General features: G+C 37.6%; 1 protein-coding gene across 2 annotated transcripts in view; it reads right to left on the reverse strand.

Annotated features, from left to right (window-relative positions):
- Positions 1–8,613, reverse strand: part of LOC145990893 (ubiquitin carboxyl-terminal hydrolase 47-like) — a 107,742-nt gene extending 99,129 nt beyond the window's left edge. Inside the window, exon 1 of one of the 2 annotated variants that reach the window (XM_083126376.1) lies at positions 8,521–8,613. The gene's annotated coding sequence lies outside the window, so the exon portion shown is untranslated. Of the gene's footprint in view, positions 1–8,212 lie in introns of both variants that reach the window. The other variant, XM_083126375.1, reaches the window with a different exon arrangement.
- Between the last annotated feature and the right edge of the window lie 6,403 nt (positions 8,614–15,016).

Below are 15,016 nucleotides of genomic sequence, written 5' to 3' on the forward strand. Positions count from 1 at the left end.
TTACAAATACCACAATGTATGTATTTAATATAATCCCATTCATTTCTAGCATGACAATTAACCTATAGAGGTAGATAAGAAGCCATTTGAAATCCAAGGCCCACCAAATGACTATTCATTGGGTGATGCATGGTCAGAGAATCAAATTTCATCACTGGGCTTATGTGGTATTCCAGAGTGGGGTCCATTTTTTTTTCAAATCACATAACACTTGTTCCAGTGATTTATCCACAAACCACCAAATTCCCTCCCGGACATTGATCAAGATAACCTTCTGCAAGAACCCCAAATAAACAAACCTGGGTAAAAAAGGTGGGTTACTTTTACATAACTTTAAAATGTGCTGATACACCAATTTCCCCCATTCAGAAAGCAAAGTAAGTAATCTTCTACGCCTGTTTCCAATGATTTATCCACATAATTTCAGCACTATTTTTTTACATCCACTAAAATTCTATGCAAATGCCTAATTTGTGCTAAATTTTGCACTAAATTCACATTCCTTCAAAATTCTGGATAAAACCTGGCCACATTCTGAAGTATGGAAAAGGTACAAGGTGTCTGTTCCCTCATCAGGCTTATTTGCCATAAGTTAACCAGTATTTATATTATGATAGATGCTTCTCTTGCACATTGGTAATGCCAGACACAAATTTACAGCAAGGTGAGATATTACAATTACTACAATCCAAAGTATCACTTTGACGCTATTAAAACAGTTGCACAAAGCAAAACTGAAGAACTCAAAGTTGGGACAGTTATGCTTAACTTTTCAGCAGGATATTATGCATTAATCCATGCATGAACCAGGCATACATAGTTTGAACTGTACAGTCATGGACACTTCTGGGCTGTAACAACCATATTGAAAAAACATTCAAGTAAGCCCTCGATGTCTGACCACCAAGCACCTTGTGCATAGACAACCCAACCAACATTGCAATTCTGTGGCTTGTATACCAGTCACGGTTGTACATCTCTGTAAATTGAGCAGTGATGCCAAAGAGGAATACGAGATTAAGATTGTTGGAAGTAATGACTCGTGTTCTCGACATGGAATAATACTCAGTCAACGTTATGTTCCTTTATTTAATGATGATTGAAAATGAACCTGGCAGACTTGGTTTATATTTTCACTCGTTGCATTACTGTAAAATCTATATTTTACAATTATATTAATGCTTTGAACAAAAATAATACCTAGAACAACATCCAACACACGTGCACACCACTCTTCTCACACACATGCATGTGAAAACAAATACACACAGCTAAGCATTAACTTTCAAGTGAATATCCAAATAACAGTAAATGGAGAATCATGATGTGAGAAACATGGGATTTTTCACAAAAAGAATGCATCTATTCTTTTTACGTATGTGGTTCATATTAATAATAGACAATGAAACAATTATGACAACTTAAGATGCATTTTCTTCTTCAGGTGTTCAGGAAGGAAACAGACTGACTGAAAAAAAACAATTATTCCCATTTCATTTGCTCGAATTTTTTTCTTAACTCTAGCAACTATTTATTTCATTTTATTTCTTGCAAATATTCTAATTTTATTTGCTGTGCGAATTGTTGAATTTTGTTTTCCAAGCTTTTACGATAATTAGCTGTGAATAGTATATTTACTTCTGGATCATTTTATCAAAAAAAAAAAAAAAATGTGTATGTTGAATAAAACACATGGACAATTCAATAAGTTGATATTTGTAAAATGAAGAGAAAAGTGAAAAAAATATCGTAAAATATCAATAAAAATTCGACACAGTCCCAATGGATTTCTTCATTTTTACAAAAGAAACTACTTACGGAAATGAGTTTCTGTAGCATTTAGAAGTTCGTACAGGTATTTTCTTTCATCATGGAATCTATTTCACCGGGAAATCATGTATTTTTCAACAGAAATATCTCACCGACGCACAATTGCTGTTGCTTCCTCTTGCTTGCACTACGTGAGCCAAATATTTGATGACGTAACTCCCTGTCAGTGTTTCCAAACATGCCATTTTTTTTTGCAAGAAGATGACAATTTTAACTATGTTTGCCTAACCTCACCGAACCTTGCTGTGCATGGTTTGTGGGGTTATCCGTGCATCGTTCGTGGGGCTATCCGTGAATGGTATGCACAAGACGCTTGGTGGTCAGACATCGTGGGCTTACTTCAGTCCTTTTTCAATATGGTCGTTACAAGTCAGAAGTGTCCATGACTGTACAAACCGCTGAGTGATATACTACAGTGAAGCTTGCAATATAAGGAGCATTGTCAACCTCTGAACAGTGTCAAAGTGGGATTATCTATTATTTATTTTGGTAAGAATTTACAATACCGGACCCCTCCCCGATTTTTGTAATATTTCGCATACTCACTAATTGAGGCATTACTAGTTTGATCTAGTCAAAACACCTATAACTAATTTATTTCATCCTTTTCAACATTGCTACTTACTTAATGTGCATTGCGGAACATTCTATAAGGTGTAATTATGAATTTCTAACGAAGATAACTTCAATTTTTCATGTTACGAGTAATTAGTGTTGTTCCTTTTCTTCGCTTGCGTGACACACAATATGGCTTGAGCGTTCTGGATCATCGCGCATCGTGCTTGTGTTTTGTCGATTTGGAGTGGGTATGCAGTGTTTCCAACCTTGTAAATGAAAAAATACCTACTTCCGGGTTTTAAATTATGCTAATATGTAGAACCATGCACGGGTAGCTCAACAAACCATTCACGGTAAGGCTAGGTTAGGCAAGCATAGATAAAATTTGGGGTCACATCATCTTGTTGGAAAAAGATGGGGTGGTTGGAAACAGTGACAGGGGGTTACATCATCAAATGCACGGAACATCCGGTTGAGGTAGATAAAGTATATGGAAGCAATGGCAATTATGATGTTTTTATAGATAAAAACATGAATTATGGCTAAAAAAGATGAAACCATGACAGAAAATACATTCGGGAACTTCAACAATGTTACAGAAAGTGATTCGCGCAAGTATTTTCTTGTGTAAAAATGAAGAAATCAGTTTTGACTAGTTCAAACTGTTACCATTAAGGCCTCTTAATCACGAATTTGAAGTTAAAATTTGGGGGTCACGTGTAGAAATTGCAAAATAAGATAAATTGAGTGAGGAATTTTTGCTGTTACAGTGCTACGAAACTAACATTTTTTTATTGGTCCGTGATCACAATTGGCCCACGAACCATTCTCTGCAAGGTTAGGTTAGGTAAACAGTTAAAATTTGGGGTCGTAGAACCATGCACGGGTAGCCCCAGAAACCATTCATGGATAACCCCAAACCATTCACGCAGTGGCATCTCGTGGCCTCAAATTTGGCTGGGGCTTATTTTTTAAAGAATTTAAAATATAATGACAATTCACATGAATTACAAAAAATAGATATTTTTTCTTCTAGACTACAAAACTAGACTTACTTTTTTTGAAAGAATTTAAAATGTAATGACAAATTACATGAATTACAAAAAAACGGGTAGGCTGTTTATCTTCTTCTAAACTACAAAACTGGACTTATTTTTTGAAAGAATTTAAAATATAATGACAATTCACATAATTACAAAAGAAACGGGTATTGTTGTGAAATATACCTTTCTACGAACGTTGACTCCTGTTCTACTCAGCAAAATTTTGTTATTACTTTTTCATTGAAGCCCTATATGTTTGAAATGTATTCTTTCTCTATTGTAAGCAAGTGCCAAGGCATTTGGTCTCTCTTGTCCCATTGCATTTCTTAAGCAGGTTTTAATACGCTTCAATATCCTGAAACATCGTTCAGATTCAGCTGTTGCCACTGGAGTTATTAAAACTATGTTTGTCACTTTTACTGTTTCTGAAAAGGTACCCTCTAAATATTTTTTTTAAAAAAATGGATGCAATCTACTGATAGAGTTTTATGTTTTTCAACCCTTCACTACAATAAAGAACATGAAGTTCCCTCTTTAGTTTTCCTTCTTCTATGAAGGGATAATAAATCTGGGAAGATGCCTCTGTTTAAAGATTGTTCTCTTTCATTATGTCCTCGTAGAGCAAGTTCATGTCGACCACAGAATTTTAAGCAATCAATAATTCTATTTAATATATGCCTATCTTTCTGGAAAAATTCATTGTATCTTGTAATTGACAACCTACGTCCTTCATCAATTTGTGTTCGAACATCAACCCTGCCAAACTCACTCAAACATAGCGAATAAAAGCCATCACAACACTACAGTACAACACGCGAGATCGAACGCAACTGAACTAGCCCCGAATCAGCACTCAAATCCATTGCACTCTCCCCTTCTCTCTCTGCTGGCATGTGACCTTCACTGTAGCATAGGTGGGTCTAGGCCACGCCTTTCTTTGCGACGTGCCCCGGAGACCAATAATTGACATCAATGCCGCTAGTAGCGCTGTCGTATCCATTGCAGCAGACAAATTTACGTGGGTAAAAATCGCCTTTTAACAGACTGTGTGATAGTTATGCGTTATGGTGATTCATAATTACGTCAATACGTACGTTTTTCTTTAGGGGCTAATCCCCGGAAGCCCCAAAGGACGAGATGCCACTGCATTCACGGTAAGGTTAGCATAGTTAAAATTTGGGGTCGTAGTAATATCAGGATATATAAATTTAGTTCTAAAACGTAAAATATTGCAATAACCATTGTTTTCATGGAGAAATCCAGGATTTCTGTTCCGATCGCGGACCACGCAATTTCGCTTATTTTGCAATTTCTACACGTGACCCCCAAATTTTAACTTCAAATTCGTGATTAGGAGGCCTCAATTGGTGAGTATGCAAAATATTACAATAATCGGGGAGGGGTCCGGTATTGTAAATTCACTCCGTAATTATGATCAAGGTTATGACTGAAGATGACCGGACCCGTCTCCGATTTTCTTCATATTTGGCATACTTACTAATTGAGGCCTGCTAATGACGAATCTGAAGTTAAAATTTGTCAGAAATGTCTAGAAATTGCAAAATAATTGTGAACCATTGATGCTAGCCCCACGAACCATTGACGTGTGGTTAGGTTAGTTTCGGTTAGGTTAAGCAAACATAGTTAAAATTTGGTGACATGGTAGTATCAGGAATATATATATTTGCTTGTGAAGCAAAAACATTTGCAAAAATCCACTGTTTCCACTCCAAAAACTAACTACTTATTTTCGCTTATTTTGCAATTTCTAGACGTTTCCGACAACTTTTAACTTCAGAGTCGTGATTAGGAGGCCTCAATTAGTGAGTATGCCAAATATGAAGAAAATCTGAGAGGGGTCTGGTCATCTTCAGTTGTTTCATAATTACCTATCCTGAAAAGACCTTCAAACACTATAACATGCATGCACACACACACACATGGACATGCCAAAGTGTTATATCACACTCTTTTGGCCCATACTTTGTAGCACATAACCATTAGATCCATTGAAGTTTGTGTAACACAAGACTACAAATAGAAATTGAAAAAACAATTTGTGGTAATATTATCCTGTGCAAAATTTGTCACAACCACATGTGTTATATTTATATATTCTGTGGGTTACCAATTCAGACCATTTTGCAACTTTCTGCTAAGTTTCATCACGAACTTTGTTTTGTTTACTGTCAAATGAGTTGTGTTATCATTGCGAATATGTTAATGTGCATGTATGTTTATCTTGTTTGTTTCACATGTAGAGTTCACAAGAACAGTGAAATGAGTGGTGAAGCAAATAAAATGTGATGAATACATGGAGTCTCAGTTTAAAGAGTATTTATTATAGCGATATAACCCGTTGAGGGTGGAGGACTGATGGGGGTTGAATTCCCCCTCTTAGGTCAACTTTCTGAAACTCCCTTCATGGTTACATTCATATGTTGCAAGACCACTGAATACATTTGACATAAGGGTAACATTATCGTATGAGGGAAATGGATCCCTTCAAATTTACAGGAGAAAGTACTTACGGAAATCATTTTCTTTAGCATTGTGGAAGTTCCTGAATGTAGATTTGATCCATTTTAATGTGAATGTGTGTTGTTTTGTGCGAAAATCTCTGTCTGACATGCTGTTTCTGCTCCCGCCATTTGCTTTCTGCACGAGAGTGCAATGTTCCGTGTGTTAAGATAATGCAACCCCGTAGCCAGTGTTTCAGACTCGCCGTGTTTTCACTAGAGCATCCATCACGTGTCGAGTATTTTTAATTTTTTTTTTTTTAACTATGCTTGCCTAACCTAACCTTACGGAAAATGGTTTTTGGGACTAACGTGAATGGTTTTTGGGGCTAATGTGGGTGAAAATTTACAGTAGTAACTCCACCGGAAGTACCTGCCGCCATTTTGAAAATCACATCATCATTCCAAACTCGCATCATAACCAATCAAAAACGAACTGCCATATTAAAAATACAAAGTTAACAATTTCCGAACACAAAAACGATTTACGCCTTTTAACACACAGTAAAATCAAATTGGAACCACACCAGTAAACACGAGGAGGAAACACGCCAATAAACTCAAGGAAGAAATGCGCCTTAAAAATGAAAATGTAACCACGCCAGTAAACACAAGGGGGAACGACACCAGTAAACACAAGGGGGAACGACAAAAAAATAAATGATTTACCCCTTTCAACACACAGTAAAATAAAATTGGAACCACACCAGTAAACACGAGGAGGAAACACGCCAATAAACACAAGGAAGAAATTCGCCTTAAAAATGAAAATGGAACCACACCAGTAAACACAAGGGGGAACGACACCAGTCAACACAAGGGGGAACGACACCAGTAAACACAAAGGGGAACGACACCAATAAACACAAAGGGGAACGACTAAACACAATAATAAACCACTCCAATAAAAACTTGCAATTAAAAAATCTTCATTTATACTACTGTTGGGGGCTCCGCCCCCAAACCCCCGAACCAATCCAAATCAGAATCACTAAATCTAAATTTCTATGAGTACCCGAATTTAAAACTAAACGAAAACTAAAAAATTTACATTACAACCACAAATTACCTACTCCAAAATAAAAAGAAATCAAACTTACCTTACTAATCACAATTAGCTGGAACATAAACTGGTGAAAATTTACAGCAGTTTCACCAAATTCAACGTCCGCGGGCGTAGAAGCCGAGGCCATACCAACATGACCCACCAGTAAAATACGCGCGACCGGCAACTGATAACAAACTACTACACAATCTGTGACTACACACCAAGCACTAGCTAATTGAACATCACCAGAGCCACCTACCATCAACTTACTAAAATAAACATACGCTAGCTGACTTACCACATACAAACCACAACTTCCGGTGGATACACGGCAGTAAAGTTTAACCCTAATGTGAATGGTTTTTGGGGCTAACATGAATGGTTTGTGGGGCTAATGTCAATGGTTTGTGAGGCTAACGTCAATGGTTTGCGACGTATAAGCATAATTTCAAATCCGGGCATGAGAGTAGATATTTTCCGGTGAACCAGGTTGCAACACTGCATAAATCGACAAAACACACTCAGAACGCCCCCTAAACCAGTATGCTATCATGGCCATAATGTGTTTTAGATTCGAAACAACAAGTAACAGTAAGTACTCGTAAATAGAAGAAATAGACATTGATATGCATTATTTCACTTTAGGAAATGTTCCACATTCGAAAATAACACGTTAGCAATGTAAAGAAGTCTGAAATATATGATTTGTAGGTGTTTCCCTCATACGATAATAGTACCGACATAAGTTGCCATTGACTTGCATCTTCCCTTTATATGTGTTAACACTTCTTCAAGGTGCAGTATACTTATCTATTATGTACACAGGGCAAACACTTTTGACATTCATACAGTACATTGTGCAATGTCTCATGCAAAGTTGGAAATACAAATAACGCAATCCAAACTTAGTCGACGGTATTTCACACATTCAATGTTTTACTCTCGTTACGCGGGTTAATTCATTTTCTAATGCCTATACACACACACACACACACACGTTCAAATAAAATGTAACATTTTACATGTTTCCAAAGTGCCAGTATAGGAGATACGCCCAACCACAAACTCTATTGAATCTACACTATTATTATTTTAGGTAAATTATATTTGACAATCGGCTATTCTTGCTAAACATTCAAGAACAATATTTAATAAAGTATACTTTTTAAGATATGTATAGCGATTTAATCTCGCCTTGGAGGAATTTAACTTACCTGTGCAGAACGCCTCCAATACACATTGTTTAGAAAGATCTTGCTTCACAGCAATTACTGCTATAATATGAAAAATATTATAAAGGAATACTTTTAAGCAGGGCACCACTTTCACACAGCTAACACTTCTAACCCATGCAATTTTTTCACTGATTAGAAACACACGTAAAACTGCAGTCAGTCAGCCATTTTCTGCTCAGCTAACATCCAACTTTCAAGTCACACTTGTTCTACGTCACACTAGCGAATGAAGCACTCGGTACGTTCACTTTAAAACATATATTGTTTCCAGAAATCACAGTACTTACGTGTTATATGATTACATGGGGAAACACCAATGAATTTATTAATTTACTTCCGGTATTTATTGCGAGATCGCAGCAACAACTTTGATGTCCTGTTGCCTCGCCAATGTAAGAAAATAAACATAGGCAAAATCTATAAACATTGCACTAGGATGAAAAGTTCGTGAATCAATATATACCCGGAAGCGTACGTCATCAGCCGTTGGAACTAGAACGCAAAATCTTTTTGCTTATTTGTTATTTCTGTATCGAACAGTCATGCTCAATTATTTACTTCTCTAGCATAAAAATGTATGATGTATCCTGTGTGAAAATAAATTCCTATATCTTAGTAGAAAGTTTGTATACATATTAAAACACTAAAAAATCATATTCAGAATATATGTGCTAACAGAAACCAGAAACATAAAAATCCAAGTTATGACTTCTTTAGGAATTTTAGTTTTGAAATTGCTAAAAAGTAATAATAAATAAATAAAAGTCTTCAGTATAGAGGGATGCATCACACCAGCCAGAGCCAGTCTAGGGGGAGCAACTCAGGCAGTCAGATGCAGGATTTAAAATGTTGCCCCCTTTCCTATCAGATTTAAATGCGTTTTATATGTATCAAAATGTTTTGCAATAAACTTGCGGCACTGTTAGAATAAGAGCATTCATTTACTCTAGTTTTCGAGATATTTTGAACTGACCTCCTTCACTTTGTATTTTATATATTTGTTATGTGGCGTCAATTTATGACACTTTCGGCTAATCGCGATGAAGAGGATGAACTATGATTAGATTGAATTGAATCCAGAGAACGTCACCACAGAACCGGCTTTCTACTTCACATGACACTATTTTTATAAAACCATATATTGAATACTGGACCGCCATTAGGAACTTTGAAACCCCTCTTCCTTTCTCTCTTGTCCCGGGTTCGAATCCCGGCCTGAGCATGTGTGTTTGTGAAGTGTCCATTCATCAATTTCATCATATCATCACTCATCCCCATCTTCGTAATTAGCCAACAGTAGCACAAAGCGAAGAAAATAAACTAAATCAATCAATCAATCCCATATTTCTCGTTTGGTCCTTTTTCTAGCTTTTTAGGAAGCGTAGAACTCCTCAAAGAGCGAGGTACGCGTTGCACACCTCTAACAGCGGCGGCGGCCTCCGTGCAGTGTTTCTTGCCACTCATATTTGCACTCGAAATCGAACCTGATAATAACAAGGTATTCATTCCATGTCTCTTTCCTATAGACCAGGGGTTTCCAACTGGCGGTCCTTGATGCCTTTTTTTGCGGCCCGCGAAGCCAGTTTGCAAAATACATTAATTTTATGTATTTTTATTAAAATACGTTCTATTTTTACTGAAGGAACAGTTTCAGAGTATGGACTTCCTTAAACAACTGGCGTTTATAACAGATATCACATGTCATCTGAACGAACTGAACTTGAAACTGCAGGAAAGAAACCAGCTGGTGTCAGATTTAATGGGAAACATATATGGGTTTCGTAATAAACTGAAGATTTTCAACGTTACTTTGGAGAGGAATAAGCTGGTCCATTTTCCAAGCTGTCGGCGGCTAGCAGATGATGAAGAAACACTGGACATTTTTTAATTCAGTCCAAATATTAAAGAAATAATGGATGAGTTTGACTCCAGATTAAATATTTTGAAGAACTTATAGCAGCATCCAGCTATTTAGCAATCCTCTTGGCGTTAACATCGAAGATCAAGAAGCTTCTCTCCAACTTGAATTGTGTGATTTGCAAGGCGATGTGTTCCTTCAAACTAACCAAGAAAAGGGGCCAGAGTTTAACAAATACCTTTCAAACGAACGCTTTCCAAACCTTCGTAGTTTTGGACAAAACATGACATGACATGGATGTTCGGCAGCACATACACGTGTGAAAGGGTTTTTTCTTCAATGAAGTTTATCAAGAACCGCTACAGAAGTCGATTGGTAGATTCTTCACTGCTTCACGTTCTGAGACTTTCAAATACAGAAATTGAAGTGGACATTCCAACTTTAATAGAAGAAGCAGATCGGCCTCAATTTTCACATTGAACACTTACTATGAAGGATTCTTATTTGTATGATGTGTTTTTCATTTCTTTCAATTCATCCATGAGTATTGGGGTTTTGTGAAATAAATTGTAATTATACAATCTTGATTTGTGATTCCATTGTTTTAATGCCTCATTTTAGAAATGTAGGTCATGCGAAAGTAAGTACTACATTCTCAGTTCAGTACTTACAATTTTTGTAATTTTTAATTCCCCCCTCCCCCAAAATCAACTGCTGGATATAATTTTGGCCCTCGGACCTTTTGAAGTTGGAAACCTGACATTTTTTCTGACACCGGCAAAAGCGAAGAGGAGGGCTGATCCGGTACCCTCCACAGGCAACATGAGGAAAGGGCCCTGAGCCCACGCAAGGAAAGACTTCGCGTTGCGGCAAAGACTGACCGCGGGAGGAGGAGGCGGGTTTTTGGCATGCCTGTTTAGACGGCGCAGTTGCCCGGTGATCCTTACCGGAAACATACCAGTGTTGCCATATTCAATTGACAGAAAAGAGCTAAGTCGCCTAATCGGGTCTATCTTACTCTGAAAGGTGTCCAGTCACACTGGGGAACGATGGCGCAGTGGTAGCGTCGCCGCCTTATAATCAAGGGGTTCTGGGTTCGATACCCGGTGGAGGCACAAGTGGTTCGGATCCAACTTTAAACTGTCCCGATTAGCATTACTGTTCATAAAGTGGACTTAAATCGCCAAATCAAAATTTTTAAAACTCAAATCACACTGGTGCAAAAGCAAACTACCAAGTGATATTTTTGTATTTACACTAAATATCAGCGATTATGAAAGTCCTCTTTGTCCTTCTTCGACATCATGGGCGAGAAAGGAGAGGAGAGGGATGGGTATGGTCAAGGGGTCCGCTGTCCTTCTAAAAATGTCAACCTAAAATTCTATATTTCACACATATAATATTATTTCGGTTACAGGAATTTGTGATAATTGTTGATAATACTGATTGAGATTGACATACGTTGTCGCAGGAATGCCATAATTTCGGATTGAAGCAATGTTTTTGAGGTGGTAGAACTGTTTTTGGGTGAAAACAATACTTACAAGCATAATTTCCCGATTGTTATCTTAGCACGCTCTGAAGTGTCAGGGTGTCGCAGGTTCGAATCCTCAGCAAGAAATGGTTATTTCAATGTTCATTGTTATTATTTTACTTACGTAATTTATAAAAATTAATAATTACATACACAAAGAAATAAAAATTTTATTTCAATAATTCACCATGCATCCTCATCGTCACGATTATCCTATAAAGCGAAAGCCTTAAAGGTAGCAAAGGACGTAAAATATACGAAATAGTAGTGGTGTCAGAAATGAGATTTCAGTGGATTTAGCGAAACATGGGAGTGGGAGTAGTTAGGAAACAGATGAAGACTACATCTACTCTACATTTGAAACGAAAAGTTTCGCGATTTGGGCAAATCTGGTTTCAAAAGAACTAAGATGGCAACATTAGTAGAACTGGACTTCTTGCAGGTTCCGAAGGAAATATTGGGGAAGGGCCGATGCTGAGAGAGGAGGGGGCAAGGAGGGTGCTTCACGTGTTACAAAAGTAAACAACGGTTTGTGGGAGGGACTGTGCAGTGGGAGTTTTGTGACTGGTGTCTTTCGTCTTTATGTTGTTTTCGGGCATTGTCAATTAATTAATGAAGCTTGCTCCGAGTTCCGAGGTGGCGGGTTCATCCTATCTGCACAGTGTGTGTAATCGTGCGATAGAAGATATTTTGAAGCAATCTTTCGGTTCGTTATTTTGCATAAAAAGTCGAAATTGTGGCGAAAGGGAGGCCAAAGCCTATTTTGAACGATTTAAAAACCAAGTCGTCTGCTGGATATGACCGACATTTCAATGTTTCGTGGTATAACGACTATCCGTGGTTATGTGGATGTGTGCAGTTGTCGAAACTCTTTTGTTGGCCATGTACTCTATTTTCGGGTGGAAAAAAAACGTGTCGAATTCAGATGTGGATAACATGGACCATGACCATGACGCACCCAAAAATTCAAATTCAAATGAAAAACTTCTCTTTATGACAGCATCATAGAAGTTTTTTGATTTGATTTGATTGATTTTGCTTCGCTTGTGCCACTTTTGGATAATTTGTGAAGATGGGGATGAGTGATGATATGATTAAATTGATGAATAGACATCACAAACGCCCATGCCCAAGCTAGGTTTCGAACCCGGGATCCCAGCATCATATAACTATTTTCAAAGTCGGATTGATCTGCTCTATAAGTAGCCTTCGATGTTTCTGCAAGTATCAAATTACGTATTATTGTGTCAACAACCAATGTTTGTGATTTCACTTTAGTCCTTACGTCAACATTTTTTTTCCTGATTAATAACTTTACCAAAATCTAGTATTGAATTGCATACGTACCAGATTAATATTATATGAACTACTTGGAAGACATTGGGGGGGGGGGGGGGCATGAGGTGGGGAGGCGCCCAAGTCTCCCTTAAATGTCCTACTGATAACCGGTAACACTTTTAAAAATCCACGCCACGCCACTGGTACCCGGATAGGATTTTTACGACTTGCATTTTGTTACAAGCATGTTGATCGTTTATCTGCGTATTGTGTTGTGGTGAAAAGCACGCCTCTTAGTGAGGTTTCAAACAGAAGCGACACGCGACAGCAGTGGTTCGTACCGAAGTGACAATCGACACAGGCCCATTTAGTCTATAAATAAGCATTTACCGCTCATGGGAAATCAAGACTCATGCGGCACAATACACACCATTAGAAATCTGAGCGACACGTGCAGCTTGTCGTGTCGCTTCGGTTCGAAAAATTTCATTGATCACTGAGGATTCACTTTTAAGCATGGCCGTAAGCAGGAAAAAAAATAGGGGGGGTTCATTCATAATTGTTCCCAGGTCGTCGCCAGAAATTTGAATAACAGAAATAATAATAATAATTGTACAATAATAATTAAAATTTCATAATAATAAAACAATTTTATTCCATAGTAATAATACTAATAATAATTATTATTATATTATTGTTATATCCTTGAGGGGGCTTACTCAATCCAGCAGATGAGTGAATATCCAGCATAAGTTTCCTATCAAGGGGGATTTATTTTCGACTTTATCGGACGGGGAATTTAAAAGCTCGAAAGGGAATTTTGGAACAATCATAAGGGAATCTTCAGTCTATATTCCTTGTGACGCAGGAACAACACTGGAAAGATGACAGCAGAAGTGATAATGGAGGGGTCGCCGGTGGGATGCGATTCCGAGAATAAATCCTGTTTCACTCAAGTTTCAGAATTCCAAATGTATGAAAATTCTAGCTCGATCGTTTCAACATTGTCTCCTTGTATTTTTGTGATGCTTCGAAAAAAAAAATTGAAAATTTGTTACAGATTTTGGTTTATGAACATCCATTAATCCAACATGTCAGAAGTTTCGGGTGGGGTTTGAACCCTAGAAACCCCCCCCCTCTAAATACGGCCATGCTTTTAAGTGACATGGAGATTACACACCGAAGCGACAAGCAACAGCCCCTTTAATCTAAAGGAAACAATTCACCTTGCATACGAGTACAACAGACCGAGGCGACACGATGTATGGTACTGAGAAAACAGTACAGTCCAAGCGACACGTGCATTTTCTCGTGGTGAATTGGTTCGAAAGGAAGCTTTCAGACTTTAGCGTTATGTGTCTCTTTGAAACCAACATTAAAAAAATAAACAACACCTTCCGATCGACAGATTGCAGTTGTTTGTCGCTCGGACTGGGCTGTTTTATCAATACCTTGCATTGTGTTGCTTCAGCCTGTTATTTGCGCAAGCGTGACTGGTGAATGGTTTGCTTTAGATCGAATGCTTCTGTGTGAAATCCCGATATTGCTTGTCGCTTCAGTCTGAAAACTCCCTTGTTGTTTGAAGTAAATCCGTGCAAGTGAAAGTGGCATGCCATATCATAGGTTTTCCCTAAATCCCTAAGGCGGAAAGCCGACGTTGAAAGCACATATATTTACTAGCATTTGTTATGTGTCATTACTTTTGCAGGTTTGTTGGCAAAGATTCACTTAAGCATACTTTATAATATAATAATATCACTACTTTTATAGAATTATCTTTCCCTCACCTTTCAATTTAAAAAATAATTGAATATAAGTATCTGTACATGAGATACTTGTATGTACAGTGGGATCCATGAGTATTACCGTGCAAATTGTCCATGACTATTTTCATTAATTTTTCTCTTGTATCCTATGTGTTTTTAAGCGACAGATTTTTATGTATGCTGGTGCAGAAGTTGTCAACAGTTTGTTTTGAGTTTTCTTTAAGTTCTTGAAGCTCTTATTGGGTCAAATAAAGAGCACGAACATGGTGATGGACAATTTGCAGGGTAATACTCATGGATCCCACTGTACGTAGTGTGCTATACAACTGGCGGCCACAAAGACACGT

Source organism: Lepisma saccharinum, chromosome 8 (assembly GCF_977018435.1).
Source record: "Lepisma saccharinum chromosome 8, izLepSacc3.1, whole genome shotgun sequence".
NCBI lineage: Eukaryota > Metazoa > Arthropoda > Insecta > Zygentoma > Lepismatidae > Lepisma > Lepisma saccharinum.